This window comes from Nomia melanderi, unplaced genomic scaffold, assembly GCF_051020985.1.
Source record: "Nomia melanderi isolate GNS246 unplaced genomic scaffold, iyNomMela1 scaffold0044, whole genome shotgun sequence".
In the NCBI taxonomy this organism is placed as follows: Eukaryota; Metazoa; Arthropoda; class Insecta; order Hymenoptera; family Halictidae; genus Nomia; species Nomia melanderi.
The window spans coordinates 674527-694365 of NW_027475159.1; positions in this window are offsets into that span (position 1 = coordinate 674527).

The window sequence follows — 19839 nt, forward strand, 5'->3', positions numbered from 1 at the left end:
TGCAGCGACAACGACCTCGGACCACCAGGGGCCGAGACAACCACCGTCTCATGGGGCCGGACTCTCAGAGTCAAGGGAAAATCCAATATATATCTGGTGATATCTCGGGTGCTATTAGAGATAGCGCAATAAACCAAAGTGAATTATCTGTAGGAGGCCCTGGCGCATGAATCTGCGCAGCCGGAACCACCTCGGACCACCAGGGGCCGAGAAAACCACCGTCTCATGGGGCCGGACACTCAGGGTCCGGGGAAAATCCAATATATATCTGTTAATATCTCGGGTGCTATTAGAGATAGCGCAATAAATCAAAGTGCATGGTCTGTAGGAGGCCCTGGCGTATGAATCTGGGCAGCGGGAACGACCTCGGACCACCAGGGGCCGAGAAAACCACCGACTCATGGGGCCGGACACTCAGGGTCCGGGGAAAATCCAATATATATCTGGCGATATCTCGGGTGCTATTAGAGATAGCGCAATAAACCAAAGTGCATTGTCTGTAGGAGGCCTGGCGCATGAATCTGGCCAGCGGGAACGACCGCGGACCACCAGGGGCCGAGAAAACCACCGTCTCATGGGACCGGACACTCAGGGTCGGGGGAAAATCCAATATATATCTGGTGATATCTCGGGTGCTATTAGAGATAGCGCAATAAACCAAAGTGAATTATCTGCAGGAGACCCTGGCGCATTAATCTGTGCAGCGACAACGACCTCGGACCACCAGGGGCCGAGACAACCACGGTCACATGGGGCCGGACACTCAGGGTCAGAGATAAATCCAATATATATCTGGTGATATCAAGGGTGCTATTAGAGATAGCGCAATAAATCAAAGTGTATTGTCTGCAGGAGGCCCTGGCGCATGAATCTGTGCAGCGGGAACGACCTCGGACAACCAGGGGCTGAGAAAACTACCGTCTCATGGGGCCGGACACTCAGGGTGAGGGAAAAATAGAATATATATCTGGTGATATCTCGGGTGCTATACGAGATAGCGCGATAAATCCAAGTGCATAGTCTGCAGGAAGCCCTGGCGCATGATTCTGTGCAGTGGGAACGACCTCGGACCACCAGGGGCCGAGAAAACCACCGTCTCATGAGGCCGGACACTCAGGGTCCGGGAAAATCCAATATATATCTGGTGATATCAAGGGTGCTATTAGAGATAGCGCAATAAATCAAAGTGCATTGTCTGCAGGAGGCCCTGGCGCATGAATCTGTGCAGCGGGAACGACCTCGGACAACCAGGGGCTGAGAAAACTACCGTCTCATGGGGCCGGACACTCAGGGTGAGGGAAAAATAGAATATATATCTGGTGATATCTCGGGTGTTTTACGAGATAGCGCGATAAATCCAAGTGCATAGTCTGCAGGAAGCCCTGGCGCATGATTCTGTGCAGTGGGAACGACCTCGGACCACCAGGGGCCGAGAAAACCACCGTCTCATGGGGCCGGACACTCAGGGTCGTGGAAAAATCCAATATACATCTGGTGATATCTCGGGTGCTATTAGAGGTAGCGCAATAAACCAAAGTGAATTGTCTGCACGAGGCCCTGGCGCATGAATCTGTGCAGCGGGAACGACCTCGGACCACCAGGGGCCGAGAAAACCACTATCTCATGGGGCCGGACACTCAGGGTCAGGGGAAAATCCAATATATATCTGGTGATATCTCGGGTGCTATTAGAGATAGCGCAATAAACCAAAGTGAATTATCTGCAGGAGGCCCTGGCGCATGAATCTGTGCAGCGGCAACGACCTCGGATTACCAGGGTCCGAGAAAACCACCGTCTCATGGGGCCGGACACTCAGGGTCGGTTGAAAAATTCAATATACATCTTGTGATGTCTCGGGTGCTCTTACAGATAGCGCACTAAACCAAAGTGAATATATCTGCAGCGGGACCTGGCGAATGAATCTGTGCATCGGGAACGACCTCGGAGCACCAGGGGCCGAGAAAACCACCGACACATTGGGCCGGACACCCAAGGTCATGTAAAAATCCAGGCTGTATCTGATGATATCTCGGGTGCTATAAGAGATAGCGCGATAAATCCACGTGCATAGTCTGTAGGAGGCCCTGGCGCATGAATCTATGCAGCAGGAACGACCTCGTACCACCAGGGACCGAGAAAATTACAGATACTCGGAATCCGTCACCCAAGGTCATGTAAAAATCCAGCATATATCTGGTGATATCTCGGGTGATATTACAGATAGCGCAATAAACCAAAGTGCATTGTCTGAAGGAGGCCCTGGCGCATGAATCTGTGCAGCGGGAACGACTTCGGACCACCAGGGGCCGAGAAAACCACAGCCTCATGGGGCCGGACCCTCAGGTTAAGGGAAAAACCCAATATATATCTGGTGATATCTCGAGTGCTATTACAGATAGCGCAAAAAATCAAATTGCATTGTCTGTAGGAGGCCCTGGCGCATGAATCTGTGCAGCGGGAACGACCTCGGAACACCAGGGGCCGAGAAAACCACAGTCTCATGGGGCAGGACACTCAGGGTCAGGGGAAAATCCAATATATATCTGGTGATATCTCGGGTGCTATTACAGATAAAGCAATAAATCAAAGTGCATTGTCCGTAGGAGGCACTTGCGCATTAATCTGAGCAGCGGAAACGACCTCGGACCACCAGGGGCCGAGAAAACCACCGATTCATGGGGCCGGAAACTAAGGGTCAGGGTAAAATCCAATATATATGTGATGATATCTCGGGTGCTATTAGAGATAGCGCAGTAACTCAAAGTACATTGTCTGCAGGAGGCCCTTGCGCATTAATCGGTGCAGCGGGAACGACCTCGGACCACCAGGGTCCGAGAAAACCACCGTCTCATGGGGCCGGACACTCAGGGTCAGGGGAAAATCCAATATATATCCAGTGATATCTCGGGTGCTATTAGAGATAGCGCAATAAACCAAAGTGAATTATCTGCAGGAGGCCCTGGCGCATGCATCTGTGCAGCGGGAACGACCTCGGACCACCAGGGGCCGAGAAAACCACCGTCTCATGGGGCCGGACACTCAGGGTCAGGGAAAAATCCAATATATATATCTGGTGATATCTCGGGTGCTATTAAAGATAGTGCAGTAAACCAAAGTGAATTACCTGCAGGAGGACCTGGCGCATGCATCTGTGCAGCGGGAACGACCTCGGACCACCAGGGGCCGAGAAAACCACCGTCTCATGGGGCCTGACTCTCAGGGTCGGTTGAAAAATTCAATATATTTCTGGTGATATCTCGGGTGCTCTTACAGATAGCGCACTAAACCAAAGTGAATTATCTGCAGCGGGCCCTGGCGCATGAATCTGTGCAGCGGGAACGACCTCGGACCACCAGGGGCCGAGAAAACCACCGTCTCATGGGGCCGGACACTCAGGGTCAGAGGAAAATCCAATATATATCTGGTGATATCTCGGGTGCAATTAGAGATAGTGCAGTAAACCAAAGTGAATTACCTGCAGGAGGACCTGGCGCATGCATCTGTGCAGCGGGAACGACCTCCGATCACCAGGGGCCGAGAAAACCACGGTCTCATGGGGCCGGACACTCAGGGTCAGGGAAAAATCCAATATATATCTGGTGATATCTCGGGTGCTATTAGAGATAGCGCAATAAACCAAAGTGAATTATCTGCAGGAGGTCCTGGCGCATGAATCTGTGCAGCGTGAACGACCTCGGACCACCAGGGGCCGAGAAAACCACAGTCTCATGGGGCCGGACACTCAGGGTCAGGGGAAAATCCAATATATACCTGGTGATATCTCGGGTGCTATTAGATATAGCGCAATAAACCAAAGTGCATTGTCTGTAGGAGGCCTGGCGCATGAATCTGGCCAGCGGGAACGACCTCGGACAACCAGGGGCCGAGAAAACCACCGTCTCATGGGGCCGGACACGCAGGGTCAGGGAAAAATCCAATATATATCTGGTGATATCTCGGGTGCTATTAGAGATAGCGCAATAAACCAAAGTGCATTGTCTGTAGGAGGCCTGGCGCATGAATCTGGCCAGCGGGAACGACCTCGGACCACCAGGGGCCGAGAAAACCACCGTCTCATGGGGCCGGACACTCAGGGTCAAGGGAAAATCCAATATATATCTGGGGATATCTCGGGTGCTATTAGAGATAGCGGAATAAATCAAAGTGAATTATCTGCAGGAGGCCCTGGCGCATGAATCTGTGCAGCGGGAACGACCTCGGACCACCAGGGGCCGAGAAAACCGCAGTCTCATGGGGCCGGACACTCAGGGTCAGGGAAAAAACAAATATATGTCTGGTGATATCTCGGGTGCTGTTACAGATAGCGCAATAAATCAAAGTGCATTAGCTGCAGGAGGCCCTGTCGCATGCATCTGTGCAGCGGGAACGACATCGGACCACCAGGGGCCGAGAAAACCACCGCCTCACGGGGCCGGACACTCAGGGTCAGGCTAAAATCCAATATATATCTGGTGATATCTCGGGTGCTATTACAGATAGCGCAATAAACCAAAGTGAATTACCTGCAGGAGGACCTGGCGCATGCATCTGTGCAGCGGGAACGACCTCCGACCACCAGGGGCCGAGAAAACCACGGTCTCATGGGGCCGGACACTCAGGGTCAGGGAAAAATCCAATATATATCTGGTGATATCTCGGGTGCTATTACAGATAGCGCAATAAATCAAAGTGCATTGTCAGTAGGAGGCTCTGGCGCATGAATCTGGGCAGCGGGAACGACCTCGGACCACCAGAGGCCGAGAAAACCACCGTCTCATGGGGCCGGACACTCAGGGTCAGGGAGAGATCCAATATATATCTGGTGATATCTCGGGTGCTATTAGAGATAGCGCAATACATCAAAGTGAATTATCTGCAGCAGGCCCTGGAGCATGAATCTGTGCAGCAGGAAGGACCTCGGACCACCAGGGGCCGAGAAAATTATAGATTTTCGGTATCCGTCACCCAAGGTCATGTAAAAATCCGGTATATACCTGGTGATATCTCGGGTGCTATTAGAGATAGCGCAATAAATCAAAGGGCATTCTCCGTATGAGGCCCTTGCGCATGAATCTGTGACGCGGGACCGACCTCGGACCACCAGGGGTCGAGAAAACCACCGACGCATGGGGCCGGACACCCAAAGTCAAGTAAAAATTCAGGATGTATCTGATGATATCTCGGGTGCTATTAGAGATAGCGCGATAAATCAAAGTGGATTGTCTGCAGGAGGCCCTGTCGCATGAATCTGTGCAGTGTGATCTGCCTCGGACCACCAGGGACCCAGAAAATCACCGACACATGGGGCCGGACACTCAGGGTCAGGGAAAAATCCAATATATATCTGGTGATATCTCGGGTGCTATTACAGATAAAGCAATAAATCAAAGTGCATTGTCCGTAGGAGGCACTTGCGCATTAATCTGAGCAGCGGAAACGACCTCGGAACACCAGGGGCCGAGAAAACCACCGATTCATGGGGCCGGAAACTAAGGGTCAGGGTAAAATCCAATATATATGTGATGATATCTCGGGTGCTATTAGAGATAGCGCAGTAACTCAAAGTACATTGTCTGCAGGAGGCCCTTGCGCATTAATCTGGGCAGCGGGAACGACCTCGGACCACCAGGGTCCGAGAAAACCACCGTCTCATGGGGCCGGACACTCAGGGTCAGGGGAAAATCCAATATATATCCAGTGATATCTCGGGTGCTATTAGAGATAGCGCAATAAATCAAAGTGCTTTGTCCGTAGGAGGCCCTCGCGCATGAATCTGTGCAGCAGGAACGACATGGGACCACCAGAGGTCGAGAAAACCACCGTCTCATGGGGCCGGACACTCAGGGTCAGGGGAAATCCAATATATATCTGGCGATATCTCGGGTGCTATTACAGATATCGCAATAAATCAAAGTGCATTGTCAGTAGGAGGCTCTGGCGCATGAATATGGGCAGCGGGAACGACCTCGGACCACCAGGGGCCGAGAGAACCACCGTCTCATGGGGCCGGACACTCAGGGTCAGGGGAAAATCCAATATATATCTGGTGATATCTCGGGTGCAATTAGAGATAGTGCAATAAACCAAAGTGAATTACCTGCAGGAGGACCTGGCGCATGCATCTGTGCAGCGGGAACGACCTCGGACCACCAGGGGCCGAGAAAACCACCGTCTCATGGGGCCGGACACTCAGGGTAGGTTGAAAAATTCAATATATATCTGGTGATATCTCGGGTGCTCTTACAGATAGCGCACTAAACCAAAGTGAATTATCTGCAGCGGGCCCTGGCGCATGAATCTGTGCAGCGGGAACGACCTCGGACCACCAGGGGCCGAGAAAACCACCGTCTCATGGGGCCGGACACTCAGGGTCGGTTGAAAAATTCAATATATATCTGGTGATATCTCGGGTGCTCTTACAGATAGCGCACTAAACCAAAGTGAATTATCTGCAGCGGGCCCTAGCGCATGAATCTGTGCAGCGGGAACGACCTCGGACCACCAAGGGCCGAGAAAACCACCGTCTCATGGGGCCGGACACTCAGGGTCAGGGAAAAATCCAATATATATCTGGTGATATCTCGGGTGCTATTACAGATAGCGCAATAAATCAAAGTGCATTGTCAGTAGGAGGCTCTGGCGCATGAATCTAGGCAGCGGGAACGACCTCGGACCACCGGGGGCCGAGAAAACCACCGTCTCATGGGGCCGGACACTCAGGGTCAGGGAAAAATCCAATATATATTTGGTGGTATCTCGGGTGCTATTAGAGATAGCGCAATAAACGAAAGTGCATTGTCTGCAGGAGACCCTGGCGAATGAATCTGTGCAGCCGGAACGACCTCGGACCACCAGGGGCCGAGAAAACCACCGACACATGGGGCCGTACTGTCAGGGTCAGGGAGAGATCCAATATATATCTGGTGATATCTCGGGTGCTATTAGAGATAGCGCAATACATCAAAGTGAATTATCTGCAGGAGGCCCTGGCGCATGAATCTGTGCAGCAGGAAGGACCTCGGACCACCAGGGGCCGAGAAAATTAAAGATTTTCGGTATCCGTCACCAAAGGTCATGTAAAAATCCGGTATATACCTGGTGATATCTCGGGTGCTATTAGAGATAGCGCAATAAATCAAAGTGCATTCTCCCAATGAGGCCCTTGCGCATGAATCTGTGCCGCGGGACCGACCTCGGACCACCAGGGGTCGAGAAAACCACGGACGCATGGGGCCGGACACCCAAGGTCATGTAAAAATTCAGGATGTATCTGATGATATCTCGGGTGCTATTAGAGATAGCGCAATAACTCAAAGTACATTGTCTGCAGGAGGCCCTTGCGCATTAGTCTGTGCAGCGGGAACGACCTCCGACCACCAGGGGCCGAGAAAACCACCGTCTCATGAGGCCGGACACTCAGGGTCAGGGGAAAATCCAATATATATCCAGTGATATCTCGGGTGCTATTAGAGATAGCGCAATAAATCAAAGTGGATTGTCCGTAGGAGGCCATTGCGCATGAATCTGTGCAGCAGGAACGACATCGGGACACCAGGGGCCGAGAAAACCACCGTCTGATGGGGCCGGACACTCAGGGACAGGGGAAAATCCAATATATATCTGGTGATATCTCGGGTGCTATTAGAGATAGCGCAATAAACCAAAGTGAATTATCTGCAATAGGCCGTGGCGCATGCATCTGTGCAGTGGGAACGACCTCGGACCACCAGGGGCCGAGAGAACCACCGTCTCATGGGGCCGGACACTCAGGGTCAGGGGAAAATCCAATATATATCTGCAGATATCTCGGGTGCTATTAGTGATAGCGCAATAAACCAAAGTGAATTATCTGCAGGAGGCCCTGACGCATGAATCTGTGCAGCGCGAACGACCTCGGAACACCAGGGGCCGAGAAAACCACCGTCTCATGGGGCCGGACACTCAGGGTCGGTTGAAAAATTCAATATATATCTGGTGATATCTCGGGTGCTCTCACAGATAGCGCACTAAACCAAAGTGAATTATCTGCAGCGGGCCCTGGCGCATGAATCTGTGCAGCGGGAACGACCTCGGACCACCAGGGGCCGAGAAAACCACCGTCTCATGGGGCCGGACACTCAGGGTCAGGGGAAAATCCAATATATATCTGCTGATATCTCGGGTGCTGTTAGAGATAGCGCAATAAACCAAAGTGTATTGTCAGTAGGAGGCTCTGGCGCAAGAATCAGGGCAGCGAGAACGACCTCGGACCACCAGGGGCCGAGAAAGCCACCGTCACATGGGGCCGGACACTCAGGGTCAGGGGAAAATCCAATATATATCTGGTGATATCTCGGGTGCTATTAGAGATAGCGCAATAAACCAAAGTACATTGTCTGCAGGAGGCCCTGGCGCATGCATCTGTGCAGCGGGAACGACCTCGGACCACCAGGGGCCGAGAAAACCACCGTCTCATGGGGCCGGACACTCAGGGTCAGGGAAAAATCATATATATATCTGGTGATATCTCGGGTGCTATTAGAGATAGCGCAATAAACCAGGGTGAATTATCTGTAGGAGGCCCTGGCGCATGAATCTGTGCAGCGGGAACGACCTCGGACCACCAGGGGCCGAGAAAACCACCGTCTCATGGGGCCGGACACTCAGGGTCAGGGAAAAATACAATATATATCTAGTGATATCTCGGGTGCTATTAGAGATAGCGCAATAAACCAGGGTGAATTATCTGTAGGAGGCCCTGGCGCATGAATCTGTGCAGCGGGAACGACCTCGGACCATCAGGGGCCGTGAAAACCACCGACACATGGGCCCGGACTGTCAGGGTCAGGGAAAAATCCAGCATATATCTGGTGATATCTCGGGTGCTATTAGAGATAGCGCAATAAATCAAAGTGCATTGTCTGCAGGAAGCCCTGGTGCATGATTCTGTGCAGCGGGAACGACCTCGGACCACCAGGGGCCGAGAAAACCACCGTCTCATGGGGCCGGACACTCAGGGTCAGGGAAAAATCTAATATATATCTGGTGTTATCTCGGGTGCTATTAGAGATAGCGCAATAAATCAAAGTACATTGTCTCCAGAAGGCACTGGCGAATGAATCTGTGCAGCGGGAACGACCTCGAACCACCAGGGGCCGAGAAAATTACAGATATTCGGAATCCGTCACCCAAGGTCACGTAAAAATCCAGCATATATCTGGTGATATCTAGGGTGCTATTACAGATAGCGCAATAAACCAAAGTGCATTGTCTGTAGGAGGCCCCGGCGCATGAATCCGTGCAGCGGGAACGACCTCGGACCACCAGCGGCCGAGAAAACCACGGTCTCATGGGGCCGGACACTCAGGGTCAGGGGAAAATCCAATATATATCTGGTGATATCTCGGGTGCTATTAGAGATAGCGCAATAAACCAAAGTGTATTGTCTGTAGGAGGCCTGGCGCATGAATCTGGCCAGCGGGAACGACCTCGGAGTACCAGGGGCCGAGAAAACCACGGTCACATGGGGCCGGACACTCAGGGTCAGGGAAAAATTCAATATGTATCTGGTGATATCTCGGGTGCTATTACAGATAGCGCAATAAATCAAAGTGCATTGTCTGTAGCAGGCCCTGGCGCATGAATCTGGCCAGCGGGAACGACCTCGGACCACCAGCGGCCGAGAAAACCAAGGTCTCATGGGGCCGGACACTCAGGGTCAGGGGAAAATCCAATATATATCTGGTGATATCTCGGGTGCTATTAGAGATAGCGCAATAAACCAAAGTGAATTATCTGCAGGTGGCCATGGCGCATGCATCTGTGAAGCGGGAACGACCGCGGACCACCAGGGGCCGAGAAAACCACCGTCTCATGGGGCCGGACACTCAGGGTCAGGGAAAAATCCAATATATATCTGGTGATATCTCGGGTGCTATTAGAGATAGCGCAATAAACCAAAGTGCATTGTCTGTAGGAGGCCTGGTGCATGAATCTGGCCAGCGGGAACGACCTCGGGGCACCAGGGGCCGAGAAAACCACGGTCTCATGGGGCCGGACACTCAGAGTCAGGGGAAAATCCAATATATTTCTGGTGATAACCCGGGTGCTATTAGAGATAGCGCAATAAACCAAAGTGCATTTTCTGTAGCAGGCCTGGCGCATGAATCTGGCTTGCGGGAACGACCGCGGACCACCAGGGGCCGAGAAAACCACCGTCTCATGGGGCCGGACACTCAGGGTCAGGGGAAAATCCAATATATATCAGGTGATATCTCGGGTGCTATTAGAGATAGCGCAATAAACCAAAGTGCATTGTCTGTCGGAGGCCTGGCGCATGAATCTGGCCAGCGGGAACGACCTCGGACCACCAGGGGCTGAGAAAACCACAGTCTCATGGGGCCGGACACTCAGGGTCAGGGGAAAATCCAATATATATCTGGTGATATCTCGGGTGGTATTAGAGATAGCGCAATAAACCAAAGTGCATTGTCTGTAGGAGGCCTGGCGCATGAATCTGGCCAGCGGGAACGACCGCGGACCACCAGGGGCCGAGAAAACCACCGTCTCATGGGACCGGACACTCAGGGTCGGGGGAAAATCCAATATATATCTGGTGATATCTCGGGTGCTATTAGAGATAGCGCAATAAACCAAAGTGCATTGTCTGTAGGAGGCCTGGCGCATGAATCTGGCCCGCGGGAACGACCTCGGACCCCAAGGGGCAGAGAAAACCACCGTCTCATGGGGCCGGACGCTCAGTGTCAGGGGAAAATCCAAAATATATCTGGTGATATCTCAGGTGCTATTAGAGATAGCGCAATAAGCCAAAGTGAATTATCTGCAGGAGACCCTGGCGCATGAATCTGTGCAGCGGGAACTACCTCGGACCACCAGGGGCCGAGAAAACCACTATCTCATGGGGCCGGACACTCAGGGTCAGGGGAAAATCCAATATATATCTGGTGATATCTCGGGTGCTATTAGAGATAGCGCAATAAACCAAAGTGAATTATCTGCAGGAGGCCCTGGCGCATGAATCTGTGCAGCGGCAACGACCTCGGATTACCAGGGTCCGAGAAAACCACCGTCTCATGGGGGCGGACACTCAGGGTCGGTTGAAAAATTCAATATACATCTTGTGATATCTCGGGTGCTCTTACAGATAGCGCACTAAACCAAAGTGAATATATCTGCAGCGGGCCCTGGCGAATGAATCTGTGCATCGGGAACGACCTCGGAGCACCAGGGGCCGAGAAAACCACCGACACGTTGGGCCGGACACCCAAGGTCATGTAAAAACCCAGGGTGTATCTGATGATATCTCGGGTGCTATTACAGATAGCGCAATAAATCAAAGTGCATTGTCTGAAGGAGGCCCTGGCGCATGAATCTGTGCAGCAGGAACGACCTCGTACCACCAGGGGCCGAGAAAATTACAGATATTCGGAATCCGTCACCCAAGGTCATGTAAAAATCCAGCATATATCTGGTGATATCTCGGGTGCTATTACAGATAGCGGAATAAATCAAAGTGCATTTTCTGAAGGAGGCCCTGGCGCATGAATCTGTGCAGCGGGAACGTCCTCGGACGACCAGGGGCCGAGAAAACCAGTGTCATGGGGCCGGATTGTCAGGGTCAGGGAAAAATGCAATATATATCTGGTGATATCTCGGGTGCTATTAGAGATAGCGCAATAAACCAAAGTGCATTGTCTGTAGGAAGCCTGGCGCATGAATCTGGCCAGCGGGAACGACCTCGGAGCACCAGGGGCCGAGAAAACCACGGTCACATGGGGCCGGACACTCAGGGTCAGGGAAAAATCATATATATATCTGGTGATATCTCGGGTGCTATTAGAGATAGCGCAATAAACCAGGGTGAATTATCTGTAGGAGGCCCTGGCGCATGAATCTGTGCAGCGGGAACGACCTCGGACCATCAGGGGCCGTGAAAACCACCGACACATGGGCCCGGACTGTCAGGGTCAGGGAAAAATCCAGCATATATCTGGTGATATCTCGGGTGCTATTAGAGATAGCGCAATAAATCAAAGTGCATTGTCTGCAGGAAGCCCTGGTGCATGATTCTGTGCAGCGGGAACGACCTCGGACCACCAGGGGCCGAGAAAACTACTGTCTCATGGGGCCGGACACTCAGGGTCACTGAAAAACCCAATATATATCTGCTGATATCTCGGGTGCTATTAGAGATAGCGCTATAAATCAAAGTGCATTGTGTGCAGCAGGCCATGGCGCATGTATCTGGGCAGCGGGAACGACCTCGGACCACCAGGGGCCGAGAAAACCACCGTCTCATGGGGCCGGACACTCAGGGTCAGGGAAAAATCTAATATATATCTGGTGTTATCTCGGGTGCTATTAGAGATAGCGCAATAAATCAAAGTGCATTGTCTCCAGAAGGCACTGGCGAATGAATCTGTGCAGCGGGAACGACCTCGAACCACCAGGGGCCGAGAAAATTACAGATATTCGGAATCCGTCACCCAAGGTCACGTAAAAATCCAGCATATATCTGGTGATATCTAGGGTGCTATTACAGATAGCGCAATAAACCAAAGTGCATTGTCTGTAGGAGGCCCCGGCGCATGAATCTGTGCAGCGGGAACGACCTCGGACCACCAGCGGCCGAGAAAACCACGGTCTCATGGGGCCGGACACTCAGGGTCAGGGGAAAATCCAATATATATCTGGTGATATCTCGGGTGCTATTAGAGATAGCGCAATAAACCAAAGTGTATTGTCTGTAGGAGGCCTGGCGCATGAATCTGGCCAGCGGGAACGACCTCGGAGTACCAGGGGCCGAGAAAACCACGGTCACATGGGGCCGGACACTCAGGGTCAGGGAAAAATTCAATATGTATCTGGTGATATCTCGGGTGCTATTACAGATAGCGCAATAAATCAAAGTGCATTGTCTGTAGCAGGCCCTGGCGCATGAATCTGGCCAGCGGGAACGACCTCGGACCACCAGCGGCCGAGAAAACCAAGGTCTCATGGGGCCGGACACTCAGGGTCAGGGGAAAATCCAATATATATCTGGTGATATCTCGGGTGCTATTAGAGATAGCGCAATAAACCAAAGTGAATTATCTGCAGGTGGCCATGGCGCATGCATCTGTGAAGCGGGAACGACCGCGGACCACCAGGGGCCGAGAAAACCACCGTCTCATGGGGCCGGACACTCAGGGTCAGGGAAAAATCCAATATATATCTGGTGATATCTCGGGTGCTATTAGAGATAGGGCAATAAACCAAAGTGCATTGTCTGTAGGAGGCCTGGTGCATGAATCTGGCCAGCGGGAACGACCTCGGGGCACCAGGGGCCGAGAAAACCACGGTCTCATGGGGCCGGACACTCAGAGTCAGGGGAAAATCCAATATATTTCTGGTGATAACCCGGGTGCTATTAGAGATAGCGCAATAAACCAAAGTGCATTTTCTGTAGCAGGCCTGGCGCATGAATCTGGCCTGCGGGAACGACCGCGGGCCACCAGGGGCCGAGAAAACCACCGTCTCATGGGGCCGGACACTCAGGGTCAGGGGAAAATCCAATATATATCAGGTGATATCTCGGGTGCTATTAGAGATAGCGCAATAAACCAAAGTGCATTGTCTGTCGGAGGCCTGGCGCATGAATCTGGCCAGCGGGAACGACCTCGGACCACCAGGGGCTGAGAAAACCACAGTCTCATGGGGCCGGACACTCAGGGTCAGGGGAAAATCCAATATATATCTGGTGATATCTCGGGTGGTATTAGAGATAGCGCAATAAACCAAAGTGCATTGTCTGTAGGAGGCCTGGCGCATGAATCTGGCCAGCGGGAACGACCGCGGACCACCAGGGGCCGAGAAAACCACCGTCTCATGGGACCGGACACTCAGGGTCGGGGGAAAATCCAATATATATCTGGTGATATCTCGGGTGCTATTAGAGATAGCGCAATAAACCAAAGTGCATTGTCTGTAGGAGGCTTGGCGCATGAATCTGGCCCGCGGGAACGACCTCGGACCCCAAGGGGCAGAGAAAACCACCGTCTCATGGGGCCGGACGCTCAGTGTCAGGGGAAAATCCAAAATATATCTGGTGATATCTCAGGTGCTATTAGAGATAGCGCAATAAGCCAAAGTGAATTATCTGCAGGAGACCCTGGCGCATGAATCTGTGCAGCGGGAACTACCTCGGACCACCAGGGGCCGAGAAAACCACTATCTCATGGGGCCGGACACTCAGGGTCAGGGGAAAATCCAATATATATCTGGTGATATCTCGGGTGCTATTAGGGATAGCGAAATAAACCAAAGTGAATTATCTGCAGGAGGCCCTGGCGCATGAATCTGTGCAGCGGCAACGACCTCGGATTACCAGGGTCCGAGAAAACCACCGTCTCATGGGGCCGGACACTCAGGGTCGGTTGAAAAATTCAATATACATCTTGTGATATCTCGGGTGCTCTTACAGATAGCGCACTAAACCAAAGTGAATATATCTGCAGCGGGCCCTGGCGAATGAATCTGTGCATCGGGAACGACCTCGGAGCACCAGGGGCCGAGAAAACCACCGACACATTGGGCCGGACACCCAAGGTCATGTAAAAACCCAGGGTGTATCTGATGATATCTCGGGTGCTATTACAGATAGCGCAATAAATCAAAGTGCATTGTCTGAAGGAGGCCCTGGCGCATGAATCTGTGCAGCAGGAACGACCTCGTACCACCAGGGGCCGAGAAAATTACAGATATTCGGAATCCGTCACCCAAGGTCATGTAAAAATCCAGCATATATCTGGTGATATCTCGGGTGCTATTACAGATAGCGGAATAAATCAAAGTGCATTTTCTGAAGGAGGCCCTGGCGCATGAATCTGTGCAGCGGGAACGTCCTCGGACGACCAGGGGCCGAGAAAACCAGTGTCATGGGGCCGGATTGTCAGGGTCAGGGAAAAATGCAATATATATCTGGTGATATCTCGGGTGCTATTAGAGATAGCGCAATAAACCAAAGTGCATTGTCTGTAGGAGGCCTGGCGCATGAATCTGGCCAGCGGGAACGACCTCGGAGCACCAGGGGCCGAGAAAACCACGGTCACATGGGGCCGGACACTCAGGGTCAGGGGAAAATCCAATATGAATCTGGTGATATCTCGAGTGCTATTAGAGATAGCGCAATAAACCAAAGTGCATTGTCTGTAGGAGGCCTGGCACATGAATCTGGCCTGCGGGAACGACCTCGGACCACCAGCGGCAGAGAAAACCACAGTCTCATGGGGCCGGACACTCAGGGTCAAGGAAAAATCCAATATATATCTGGTGATATCTCGGGTGCTATTACAGATAGCGCAATAAATCAAAGTGCATTACCTGCAGGAGACCCTGGCGCATGAATCTGTGCAGCGACAACGACCTCGGACCACCAGGGGCCGAGACAACCACCGTCTCATGGGGCCGGACACTCAGGGTCCGGGAAAATCCAATATATATCTGCTGATATCTCGGGTGCTATTAGAGATAGCGCAATTAACCAAAGTGAATTATCTGCAGGAGGCCCTGGCGCATGAATCTGTGCATGCGGGAACGACCTCGCACCACCAGGGGCCGAGTAAACCACCGTCTCATGGGGCCGGACACTCAGGGTCAGGGGAAAATCCAATATATATCTGGTGATATCTCGGGTGCTATTAGAGATAGCGCAATAAACCAAAGTGCATTGTCTGTAGGAGGCCTGGCGCATGAATCTGGCCAGCGGGAACGACCTCGGGGCACCAGTGGCCGAGAAAACCACGGTCTCATGGGGCCGGACTCTCAGAGTCAGGGGAAAATCCAATATATTTCTGGTGATAACCCGGGTGCTATTAGAGATAGCGCAATAAACCAAAGTGCATTTTCTGTAGCAGGCCTGGCGCATGAATCTGGCCTGCGGGAACGACCGCGGGCCACCAGGGGCCGAGAAAACCACCGTCTCATGGGGCCGGACACTCAGGGTGAGGGAAAAATAGAATATATATCTGGTGATATCTCGGGTGCTATACGAGATAGCGCGATAAATCCAAGTGCATAGTCTGCAGGAAGCCCTGACGCATGATTCTGTGCAGTGGGAACGACCTCGGACCACCAGGGGCCGAGAAAACCACCGTCTCATGGGGCCGGACACTCAGGGTCGTGGAAAAATCCAATATATATCTGGTGATATCTCGGGTGGTATTAGAGATAGCGCAGTAAACCAAAGTGAATTATCTGCAGGAGGCCCTGGCGCATGAATCTGTGCAGAGGGAACGACCTCGGACCACCACGGGCCGAGAAAACCACCGTCTCATGGGGCCGGACACTCAGGGTCAAGGGAAAATCCAATATATATCTGGGGATATCTCGGGTGCTATTAGAGATAGCGGAATAAATCAAAGTGAATTATCTGCAGGAGGCCCTGGCGCATGAATCTGTGCAGCGGGAACGACCTCGGACCACCAGGGGCCGAGAAAACCACCGACACATTGGGCCGGACACCCAAGGCCATGTAAAAACCCAGGGTGTATCTGATGATATCTCGGGTGCTATTAGAGATAGCGCAATAAACCAAAGTGCATTGTCTGTAGGAGGCCTGGCGCATGAATCTGGCCTGCGGGAACGACCTCGGACCACCAGCGGCAGAGAAAACCACCGTCTCATGGGGCCGGACACTCAGGGTCAAGGAAAAATCCAATATATATCTGGTGATATCTCGGGTGCTATTACAGATAGCGCAATAAATCAAAGTGCATTATCTGCAGGAGACCCTGGCGCATGAATCTGTGCAGCGACAACGACCTCGGACCACCAGGGGCCGAGACAACCACCGTCTCATGGGGCCGGACACTCAGGGTCCGGGAAAATCCAATATATATCTGCTGATATCTCGGGTGCTATACGAGATAGCGCGATAAATCCAAGTGCATAGTCTGCAGGAAGCCCTGGCGCATGATTCTGTGCAGTGGGAACGACCTCGGACCACCAGGGGCCGAGAAAACCACCGTCTCATGAGGCCGGACACTCAGGGTCCGGGAAAATCCAATATATATCTGGTGATATCAAGGGTGCTATTAGAGATAGCGCAATAAATCAAAGTGCATTGTCTGCAGGAGGCCCTGGCGCATGAATCTGTGCAGCGGGAACGACCTCGGACAACCAGGGGCTGAGAAAACTACCGTCTCATGGGGCCGGACACTCAGGGTGAGGGAAAAATAGAATATATATCTGGTGATATCTCGGGTGTTTTACGAGATAGCGCGATAAATCCAAGTGCATAGTCTGCAGGAAGCCCTGGCGCATGATTCTGTGCAGTGGGAACGACCTCGGACCACCAGGGGCCGAGAAAACCACCGTCTCATGGGGCCGGACACTCAGGGTCGTGGCAAAATCCAATATACATCTGGTGATACCTCGGGTGCTATTAGAGGTAGCGCAATAAACCAAAGTGAATTGTCTGCACGAGGCCCTGGCGCATGAATCTGTGCAGCGGGAACGACCTCGGACCACCAGGGGCCGAGAAAACCACTATCTCATGGGGCCGGACACTCAGGGTCAGGGGAAAATCCAATATATATCTGGTGATATCTCGGGTGCTATTAGAGATAGCGCAATAAACCAAAGTGAATTATCTGCAGGAGGCCCTGGCGCATGAATCTGTGCAGCGGCAACGACCTCGGATTACCAGGGTCCGAGAAAACCACCGTCTCATGGGGCCGGACACTCAGGGTCGGTTGAAAAATTCAATATACATCTTGTGATATCTCGGGTGCTCTTACAGATAGCGCACTAAACCAAAGTGAATATATCTGCAGCGGGACCTGGCGAATGAATCTGTGCATCGGGAACGACCTCGGAGCACCAGGGGCCGAGAAAACCACCGACACATTGGGCCGGACACCCAAGGTCATGTAAAAATCCAGGCTGTATCTGATGATATCTCGGGTGCTATAAGAGATAGCGCGATAAATCCAAGTGCATAGTCTGTAGGAGGCCCTGGCGCATGAATCTATGCAGCAGGAACGACCTCGTACCACCAGGGACCGAGAAAATTACAGATACTCGGAATCCGTCACCCAAGGTCATGTAAAAATCCAGCATATATCTGGTGATATCTCGGGTGATATTACAGATAGCGCAATAAACCAAAGTGCATTGTCTGAAGGAGGCCCTGGCGCATGAATCTGTGCAGCGGGAACGACTTCGGACCACCAGGGGCCGAGAAAACCACAGCCTCATGGGGCCGGACCCTCAGGTTAAGGGAAAAACCCAATATATATCTGGTGATATCTCGAGTGCTATTACAGATAGCGCAAAAAATCAATTTGCATTGTCTGTAGGAGGCCCTGGCGCATGAATCTGTGCAGCGGGAACGACCTCGGAACACCAGGGGCCGAGAAAACCACAGTCTCATGGGGCAGGACACTCAGGGTCAGGGGAAAATCCAATATATATCTGGTGATATCTCGGGTGCTATTAGAGATAGCGCAATAATCCAAAGTCAATTATCTGCAGGAGGCCCTGGCGCATGAGTCTGTGCAGCGGGAACGACCTGGGACCACCAGGGGCCGAGAAAACTACCGCCTCATTGGGCCTGACTCTCAGGGTCGGTTGAAAAATTCAATATATTTCTGGTGATATCTCGGGTGCTCTTACAGATAGCGCACTAAACCAAAGTGAATTATCTGCAGCGGGCCCTGGCGCATTAATCTGTGCAGCGGGAACGACCTCGGACCACCAGGGGCCGAGAAAACCACCGTCTCATGGGGCCGGACACTCAGGGTCAGAGGAAAATCCAATATATATCTGGTGATATCTCGGGTGCAATTAGAGACAGTGCAGTAAACCAAAGTGAATTACCTGCAGGAGGACCTGGCGCATGCATCTGTGCAGCGGGAACGACCTCCGATCACCAGGGGCCGAGAAAACCACGGTCTCATGGGGCCGGACACTCAGGGTCAGGGAAAAATCCAATATATATCTGGTGATATCTCGGGTGCTATTAGAGATAGCGCAATAAACCAAAGTGAATTATCTGCAGGAGGTCCTGGCGCATGAATCTGTGCAGCGTGAACGACCTCGGACCACCAGGGGCCGAGAAAACCACAGTCTCATGGGGCCGGACACTCAGGGTCAGGGGAAAATCCAATATATACCTGGTGATATCTCGGGTGCTATTAGATATAGCGCAATAAACCAAAGTGCATTGTCTGTAGGAGGCCTGGCGCATGAATCTGGCCAGCGGGAACGACCTCGGACCACCAGGGGCCGAGAAAACCACCGTCTCATGGGGCCGGACACTCAGGGTCAGGGAAAAATCCAATATATATCTGGTGATATCTCGGGTGCTATTAGAGATAGCGCAATAAACCAAAGTGCATTGTCTGTAGGAGGCCTGGCGCATGAATCTGGCCAGCGGGAACGACCGCGGATCACCAGGGGCCGAGAAAACCACCGTCTCATGGGGCCGGACACTCAGGGTCAGGGGAAAATCCAATATATATCTGGTGATATCTCGGGTGGTATTAGAGATAGCGCAGTAAACCAAAGTGAATTATCTGCAGGAGGCCCTGGCGCATGAATCTGTGCAGAGGGAATGACCTCGGACCACCAGGGGCCGAGAAAACCACCGTCTCATGGGGCCGGACACTCAGGGTCAAGGGAAAATCCAATATATATCTGGGGATATCTCGGGTGCTATTAGAGATAGCGGAATAAATCAAAGTGAATTATCTGCAGGAGGCCCTGGCGCATGAATCTGTGCAGCGGGAACGACCTCGGACCACCAGGGGCCGAGAAAACCGCAGTCTCATGGGGCCGGACACTCAGGGTCAGGGAAAA